This window comes from Nicotiana tabacum, chromosome 22 (genome assembly GCF_000715075.1).
Source record: "Nicotiana tabacum cultivar K326 chromosome 22, ASM71507v2, whole genome shotgun sequence".
In the NCBI taxonomy this organism is placed as follows: Eukaryota; Viridiplantae; Streptophyta; class Magnoliopsida; order Solanales; family Solanaceae; genus Nicotiana; species Nicotiana tabacum.
In genome coordinates, this window is record NC_134101.1 from 89,287,638 (window position 1) to 89,297,411 (window position 9,774).

At 35.5% G+C, this 9,774-nt stretch overlaps 1 long non-coding RNA gene across 1 annotated transcript; it reads left to right on the forward strand.

Moving 5' to 3' along the window:
* The first annotated feature begins 1,471 nt into the window (after positions 1-1,471).
* LOC107760938 (uncharacterized) lies at positions 1,472-4,913 on the forward strand. Its single transcript, XR_012705458.1, has 2 exons — positions 1,472-2,133; positions 4,490-4,913. It is a non-coding gene; the product is annotated as an uncharacterized LOC107760938 (long non-coding RNA).
* Positions 4,914-9,774: the final 4,861 nt, after the last annotated feature.

Below are 9,774 nucleotides of genomic sequence, written 5' to 3' on the forward strand. Positions count from 1 at the left end.
GCAAATATTGGTAATCAGGAGCCCACCTGGAGAACAAAAGGAGGCAGCAATGTTCAAAGGAAGACGGTTTAAGTTCAGCAATCAAGAGCCCACCTGGAGAACAAAGGGAAAATGAGTCCAGGGAAAAGCAGTACAAGTGTTGGAAATCAGGAGCCCACCTGGAGAACAAAGGGAACGAATAAATGTTCAAAGGAAGACGGTTCAAGTTCAGCAATCAGGAGCCCACCTGGAGAACAAAGGAAAAATGAGTCAAGGGAAAAGCAATACAAGTGTTGGAAATCAGGAGCCCTCCTAGAGAACAAAGGAAAAACAGAAATATTCAAAGGAATACAATTCTAATATTGGCAATCAAGCACCTACCTGGAGAATAAGATAATTCACTTTAGAATGCAATACAAGTCAGCAACAAAAGACGCTCACGGCAGGAATGTGAGCTAATAGTCCGAGATGATCAACGAAAGTTAGTCACAATCCAGAAAAAAAGGCAAGAAGTGAATCCAGATGCAGAAGTTGATGAAAATGTGAGCTGCTCAAGATATGATTGAAGTCACAAACATGGTATGTCTGGTCTTGATCCGAAAAGCTAAAGAAGAATGAACTAGCACCTGCAACTAGCAAGCGTCAAGGTACAAATCCAAAGTCTGCATGAAGAACCATTCAAGACTCAAAATCAAGCTTCAGAAGACTTATAGATAGGAATCTTGTAACTCATAGTTGACAGGCTTGGTTAGTCTTTTTCACTTTTTTGATTTTGATGTAATAACAGGACCACGGACCGGAACCTCGACGTCACCTCAATCGTCTCTCCATCTCTGTATACTCCATCATCTCACTCACTTATGAACTACGCGTGGCTTGATTCCTTTATAACCAAGGATGTGTAAGCAGATCAGATACCAGGACTCGGTCACTTTCCCCTTTCTCTTAGTTTTGGTCTCCTTAAATAAGGGTCGGGTCAAAAACCTGTCTAGTCGTTCTTTGTCTGAAAATACTTCATGTTTCCAGTCAAAGAGGGGCAGCTGTAGACATGTGATTTTTGACCCTCCCCAAGATTTTTCGTATTTTAGCACGTAAATATTTATTTAGGCCTAATATCTCTATTTCAACTAATTTTTGACTCTTTCACTTTATTTTATTACAAGAAAATAAAAATTACAAAAAAATAGTTTCATTAATATTTTGTAGTCATTTTTAATCTTGAAAAATACCAAAAATAATTTTGTTTTAACGATAAGTCTTATTTTAATAGTTATTTTACTTAAGTAGGATTAATTAATAAATGAGATCACATTTTAGTCTCGTTCGTGGGGAAAGAATAAAACTTAGGCTCGAGCAACCCATTTTAGGCCTAATTTTTGGACATAGACCATAATTACCAAGCTCATAATTCCTAGGCCCACACCCCCTAACCTAAAAAAATCCTATAAAAACAATAGGAGACTTTACAGATAATGAATCCGTCGTTTGTCTGCTAAAAAAATCAAAGAAAGGCCAAAAAATACACAAAAAAATGACATAACTCTAAAACACTGAGATCCGCCGCACAAACTAACCCCCCCCCCCCCCCAGCGTAACTTTTTCATCTTCTTCAACATTAGCAAATCAGATCCCCCACCCGTTCTCTTCTTCTTCAACAATAGCCAACCCTCAGTCGCCGACACACACGCACAGTCGCCGATGGACAGAGAATCGGCGAACACCATAGCCATCGCTGCCTCTGCTTCTTCCCATTAACAACGAACCAGCAACCCCTAAACTTGGAGCAACAACCAGGTTGATCCCCGCCAGCTTTTCTCCAACTCACCGGAAACCAGCTGAAGTAGAGTGAAAGATCAACGACCATCTATTTCGTTCATATTTTTTAAAAAAAAATGATGTTTCTGTCTTGAATTGGTTTGGATTTACAAAAGTAGTTTCAATCTCATCTTTCAATTCTGATTTTTAAAAATGGGAGTTTATTTGAGGTTCAAGTTTGATTTTCGGTCTTGATTTGAGATCACCGTCCGAGGTTCAATCCGGGCTCCGAGGTCGTGGTTCCTGTTTCTCTTTGGTAGCTGACTTCATCGAAGTTTTTTTTGGCGTTCATTGTACTATTTTGGACAGAATCATATTGAAGAAGCTTTCTTTATCGAGGTCCGTTTCTATCTCTCTTCTCTAATCTCGTTTGGCTATGAAATAAATTGATGAAGCGCCATTTAAGATCTTGGGGAATTAGATAGTTGATTATGTTTAAATATCAAATTTAAGCAACCAAGGTGCTTATTGTTAGCTTACTCTGATTCTAATTTGGTTGATAAAGCTGTTGAATTGTATTACTTTGTGTTCGACACTTACGATTTGGTTCCACATGTAATTACTGTTAATTCTTTACTTTATGATCTTGTGAAAGATGGTAAGATTAAATCAGCTAGGCGACTATATGATGAAGTCGTTGAGAGAAGTGGTGGTTGTGTTGAGAATAAATTTTTGGATAGTTTTAGCACTTGTATTATTGTAACAGGGTTGAGTAAAAAAGGGAAGGTTGAGGAAGGGAAAAAATTGATTGAGGATAAGTTGATGTGTGCCATCCATAATTAAATCGCTCATGGTCCTCGTGTTAATTTCATAACCTAGATATAAAATCATGAATTTCGTAGTTTGCTTTAGGCGCGTTAGTTAAACAATTATCATGGTTACGGGTACGGCTCCCGTGATTGATTTTCTTTTGAGTACTAAAACCCGGGGGTACATTTCATGTGGCCCGGTTCTAATTTCCAACAAGGTTAAATAGAATGTGTCGCAAACCACGGGTGCATTTCATGTAGCGTGGCTTGCGTTATGTTTTAAATGACCTTGAATTAATTTTTTAAATAAGTAAAAGCGGTTTTCAAAAGTTAAAAATGCACATAGGCTTAAAAGTGTTTTAAAAACAAATAAATCGGCCAATAGTAATAGTTGAGCGACCGTGCTAAAACCACAGAACTCGGAAATGTCTAACACCTTCTCCCAGGTTAACAAAATTCCTAACCCGGATTTCTATGTTCGCGGACTATAAAACAGAGTCAATCTTTTCTCGATTCGGGATTCTAAATCGGTGACTTGGGACACCATAAATTATCCCAAGTGGCGACTCTGATTTTTAAATAATAATCCCGTTTCGATTGTCACTTAAATTGGAAAAATTCCCTTATATCCCTCCGGGGGTGGTAAAAAGGAGGTGTGACAGAACCAATGTGGTATCCTAATCCAGTCCTCTTGGGTTGTAAGAGTGTTGTCTTTTAGAGTTCTGTGTAAATTGAATTGAGTAAAGCCTTTGTGGTTTTCAACGATCACCACCAACGTTGATAAGATTGGTTTTCACTCGCTCACCAACAACGAACAAGAGTTGGTTTTCACTCGCTCACCAACAACGACTCTTTGGTTTTCACTCGCTTACCAAAGAAACAAACAATGACACAACATCTCGGTCACACCGCCTCTCCAATATTTTTCTATCTCTCTTCTCTCTTTTATGTATACAGTAAATCTAAAAGTGAACTATAATGCTAGTTAAGAGTAGAATAAAGAACTTGCAGTTGGATAGATAATTGTATAGAAAGTTGCGTGCTTTTCTTTATGTGCAGAGCTCCTCTTTATAGCCTTTTCAACTTGTTCCGGCTACTGCATAACCCAAGAGAATTTCTTTTGTACTGTTGCATGATTGTCTTGAATCTTTGCATGTCTTCTTTTAGAATCCTTGATTGTTGCTGACATGTCTCCTAAAAATGGACTTGAATATTTTCCAATGTAGTAATACTATATCACTACATTTTGTGTCAAAATATGCTTTCCTTTTGGAATGTGCCGTTTACATTTCAAACTCCAATGCCCATAAAGTTTTTTATATGAACTTGGACATTTCCATGTGTACCGGAAGAATTGACTTTCTTTCAATGTAAGCTTGATTCTCTTTCTTTGCCTCCTCGTACTTCTTTCCTTTTCTGATAGATATCAATATATCTTTGACTCCTTTCTTGATCTTGATAAATAATCTCTTTTCATAATATAGATTATACTATACTCATAATATATTTTCTTTCCATAAAAATATTTTCTTCCTTGCCTTGTAATATCTCTTCCATATAGTATCCTCCTTCCACAAAATAATATATCTTCTCTATGATTTTAGCAACTTTTTTTTCAAGATATTGAAAAGCTTTCCATCCATAATTTCCATAGATTCTTCTTCTGATATTGTAGTAAGTCATTCAATATTTGAAATTTCACTTTCAAATATTATTCCTGCTATGATGCTTGAAGATTAAATCTCTGAAAATAATCTTCCTTGATAAATTCTTCACATGATATTCTCTTTCCCATATTTGTTTGGATTTTTACCAGCATTTTCTTTTTTGTACAAAAATAAGATTACCACAAGTAAATATTCTTTAATTAATAATTATTTTAGTTTGTTATCATCAAAATTAATACGTGAAACCTTGAAGCTAACAAAGTATTCATAGTACTGTAGATATTGTACAAGTCATCCTACAAAGCAATTAGGATATAGCCTTTGCAAAGAAAATCTACCTGTTTTCATGCCTCAACAATCACAGATTTCTCGTTGTCCGGCGTGTCTGTGACAGGCACTGGAGGTTCTTCACTGGTGAATTTCTGCATACCAAGTGTGGTAAGCCAGAAGAACACCTTTTGCTTCCATCCTTTGAAGTTGGCTCCAGAAAATTTCCCTGATTTCTCGGCCGGTAGAACAACAATTCGGCTTGATGAGGCTATCATCATTGTCGCAACAGTCGCAGAAGGATTTCCATTATCAATTGTCATTTCTCACTGTGAACAACAGAAGAGTTCAATTAATGGCAAAAAATAGAACAGTTAACAATATTGTAATTAACGATAAGTAGTACGTTTAATAAATAAAAATCAAAGTTTTTACATATACTGTTTCACAAAAAATGATGAAGTTTTTATGTTCTTTAAATCGTTTCTATATTTCAATACTCCGATGAAGTTTTTATATCTTTAAATCAGAATAGAAAAATTCTCCACAAACAGAATACAGACTACGAATAAGCAATTTCCTTAAGATTGTTATGCAACCTATATTACTGTAATAAATAATGAAAAACAGTAAACTTTCTAAAACAAAAACAGAAATAGAAAGTTTGTAGCAACAAAATGTCGAAATAATAACTGAAAATAATTTCGGAATAAACCGAGCCCACTGAATGCACAGTGTGTCCTTAAGGAAAATATTTCCCTCAAGTATCCGAGGTGCTGGAATATTATCCTCCCATGATAGAACGATTTAACTCATCAGAGTGTTGGTACCAAAAATGCCGGTGAAACAGCGAGCCACTCGAAGGTTGTAAAACACACTAGAAAATTTTATGCAGAAGAAGAAGAAGAAGAAAAAGATCAGAAAATTTCGTAAGGAAAGATTTTGGGATTCAAAGCATATTTATAGACTTTCTGGCACTATTTCCGAAAAGGTTTGCAACCTTTTAGAAACAGCCATGGCTGATGGAACAAGTGGGAATATTTCTGTTTAAAATATTGGGGAAAACGGATTTAAAATAATCCGGGAAAGAAAACGGACCGGACCGGGTCACGTCGCGGGTCCTAGGTTATTCCGCGTTGAATTTTAGTTAATTAATTAAATAATTGAAAGGCATTTTTTCCAAAAAGATTAATCAATCAATTCGAAGCCGAAGTCGAGCGACGATAACGGCGCGAGACTTGCCTTCCTCTTATCTCTTTAAGAGCTAGAAGAAAAGCAATTGTATATATACCCATCAAAAGTCTTTTCTACCTCCAATATGGAACAATGTCCCTTTGCCAAGGAGGGAAACTCATATATTTCATTTTTCCTTTATTTCTCATTCACCCTCTTTAAGCTAAACCAAGCTTAAAAAACCCAACAAATATAATTTAGGGTGAGAAAAGATCTTTTCCATCTCAACACATCCCTTAATGGAATTTCTTCTTTATGGTATCACTCTCATAATTATTCATTCCCCTAATGATTCAGAGAGGAAAGAAAGGGCCCCATCTTTCTGTCAATACAAACAATAAATCATTGTTCAATATATAACAGGACCAGAACTCTAGACTTATCTTACCCAGAAAGCACATACATAATTAAGTATATACTTGTTAATTTGCGAGTCTTAACTGGTTCCTACAAGACCAGAAAAAGAAATATTACTAAACTTGAAAGATGATTTTAGAGCGTCTTACTTTGTTCAGCTGTTTTGGAAAGGAAAGTGGAATACACAATAAGCTGGTATGACAATCGAGAAATCTCTTCACATTAAACCTTTGTTTATTAAGTATTTTGATTTGGCCATTAGTATTTGACACTGACCTGTTTGCTCATTAATATTATTTAAGTATTGAATTACTTGTGAAATATTGAAATAGTTATTCGATGAGTATATATTTCAAGTGAAATAATGGTTTCTACTAGCAACAAATTTTAATCTTTTCTCCGGGTAAAGTTCATATATAAATCCGATTAACTTCCGCCTTTTTTTGTTAACTTCAAGTTCTTCAAATACCTTATTCTCGATTTCAATCGAATATTATCCAAACACCTTTGTTAAGAAGATCAAAATTGACATGTGGAACAACAAGAAGTGTATGTTTTTCATACATGCGTGTTATTATCATAATAAGTAGGAGTATAACAAATTGAATACTTCACACTCGATAACTTAAAATTTTAAATATTTATTTTATGAATGAATTTTTTTCTTTATTTTTGTTTGGTGGTGGTCTTTTGCACTAAGCTAAAAGCTTTTTTTTTTTTTTGGAAATATGGATAGATTCATTCATAAAAGGTTAGGGGGACATTACATCGCTGTTAGTAATAGCAGGGATAATACTAAGGTTCCCAAGTACTGCTAATATATTACATATAGAGCTTGATACTAGTCTAGTAGTTAAAACTTTATTTTTGTCATCTTGGATTGCCTTCTTTGTTGCGTCCGGAGGTGAGTGCAAAATAGTAGTTGTAGAGCTTAGGTGATGCTTGGAACCCCATTTACACAACAAATGTGCTACCTTGCTGCCTTGGCGAAAACTATGCCGGATCAATGAATTCCCCAGTTTCTTCAACAAGTACCTGCATTCTAAGATAGTGTTAGTATAGGCGGGAATATATTGTGTTGAAGCAGTTTAATTATATCCGTTGAATCAGTATCAATATCCAGTGGTGCTAGTCGTTTTTCATATGCCAAATTCAAACCTGCCTGGAGTGCTTGCAATTCTGCATCTGTGGAGTTATGAGCGTTGATCCTGTTGAAGAAGCCTATAATCCATCTCCACCACTGTTTCTAATTACTGTTGATACCCAATTTTTCCCTAGGTATTTTTGTACCCAAAATACTTCCAAAATAGCATGTATGTGCATATATAAGCACACCTAAGAGTTTTAGTTTTTTTTAATGATTTTTAAACCGATTTACTACCCATTTTAATACAACAAAATCCAATAGTTATTCTCAAAATTATCATTTTTTGGTGAATAACTTATTTCATTCCCGTATTTACACCAAAATATAATTAAGGTGATTTTTGCATATTTTTTACAAATTTATTTGGCATTTTTAAGCTAATTGCATATAATTGCAATTATAGCCTATTTTACAATTAACAACATTTTATAATTATAAGATTACTTTTAGTATTTTTACATTAATATTTATATGTTATTAATTATTTTAGTGCCTTTAATTTATTTTTAAATCATCTTTTTGCTATTTTATAAAATAATAAAAGGGGAGATTGGCTATTTAACAAATATCCCTTATTATTTCAATTCTAGCCAAATTGCCCACACCCACTATCAGAATCAAATGGCCCAATATCCTGATTAAATTAACCCAGCACAATCACCAATATAACCCGGTCCAATCTGAGCCATTGATCAAATAAGATCAACGACCCAGATTAAATTCCCTTAATTAAATTCAATTACCCCCCCCCCCAAACCCCTCATTTCCACAGACGGTCTCTCTCTCTATATCGTCTCTCCCTCTCCCTTCTCTCTAGAACCTTCTGGTTCTCTCTTCTCCGATGATCTCCACCGTCTTCCCGGCCATCTCCGACCACCTCCCTTCAACCCCAAGGCTCTGAGGGACCTCTCATCGTCCTGCTCAACACCTCGAAGACCTTCGAGGCTTATGGACCATGGCGATTTGAGACCTAGGGTACCTGGTTCTTCTATATGCGAGTTCTCCGGTGTGATTTCAGGCGAAATCACACCCTATATGTCACGATCTATGAGGTTACGACAGGTTTTTCCCACTTCTATTAGGTTTCCTTTTTGTTGAAACCCTAACTCTCTCCTGAATCTCTTAAAAACGGTGTCATTTCATGCTATTCTCATGTTTTCCTCTGTGCTCTGTTTATTCTCGAGTTTATTCTGAAAGATCCTTTGCTTTGAACCATTTTTTTACTTTCTTCGAAATTAGGATTTCTGGGATTTCGTTTTATGCATGCTTAGATTGATTTTCTTTATGATTAAAACCTTTTCTTTGTTTATATTGACCGATTTCTATGCTCTTACTATTTTTTAGTTTGACTCTGCTAAAACCCTAATTTCTAGAAAATGTTTCTTCATTCGATTATGTGTGTTAGCATGTTTCTTTGCTTCGATTACCTGTGTTAGCCTAATTTCCTTTGTCTTGTCTCTATGTGTTAGCATGTTTCCTCATTTGATTGTGTGTATTAGCCTGATTTTCCTTGCTTTGGTTCTGCCTGCTGGCTTATTTGCTTGATTCTTGTTGATGTTTCATAGTCACCATGCTTCGAATATGTCTTGCTGAATCTTAACTTGTTTTCACTATCTCTGAGTGGTTATGTTTGTTCATCCCTTGTTCCTTTCTAGTTAACTTTGCTCACTACTTTTGTTCATTTACCTCTATTTATATGTTAAAAATGCAGAATCATGACTTCACATGATTGATTCTGATTTTCCTTGATTGATTGGTAATTCAAAAACTTTCTAAAAAAAAACCTAACATTCTACCCGCCCGTTTGAATTAATTGGTTTTGTTACCTCATTTGTTATAGTACTCTGTTCTTTTAAGCCTTTCCTCAATTGGAATTTTCCTGAATTTGGTCTTACTCGACTACTATATGCAATACTGAACCTTGATTCTTTCCTTATTTAATCCTACGCTGATTTATCCTATTTGCCTTATATGGTGCTGGGGGTCTATTTGGAAACAGTCTCTCTACCCTAGGATAGGGGTAAGGTCTGCGTACACACTACCCTCCCCAGACCCCACTAAGTGGGATTATACTGGGTTGTTATTGTTTCCTTATATGGTGCTGAATCTTTTCGTTTGATTTTGATTCCCTTAATTAATGGGTGTACTTCCTTGATTCTTTGATTAATTGATTCTGAGTTCTTTAATTAACATATTTCCATGATTTTTACCTTATTTTACCCCCTACTTTTGGCTAAAAATACCCTAAGTCTTTACAAAAAGACACACAACAGTCTTCTGACTTACACACACCACTGAATACTTTCAAAATCTGCATTCCCTTTTGCTCTTTTGCTCTACTGCTGTTCTCTGCTCCTTCTTATTATTAGCCGGCTAAAAGCCAAGGCTAATATACTATTACTGCTTTATCTAGGCATCCTACTCTTGCTCTTTTACTGGTATGTCTTAACTCAGTTCCCAACAATCATCCTAATGTGTTTACTTATAGTCTTTATATCTATGCCTATTACCTGCAGAGTTTGACATGTTCATATGCTACTGTTCGCTTTACTTTCCTACA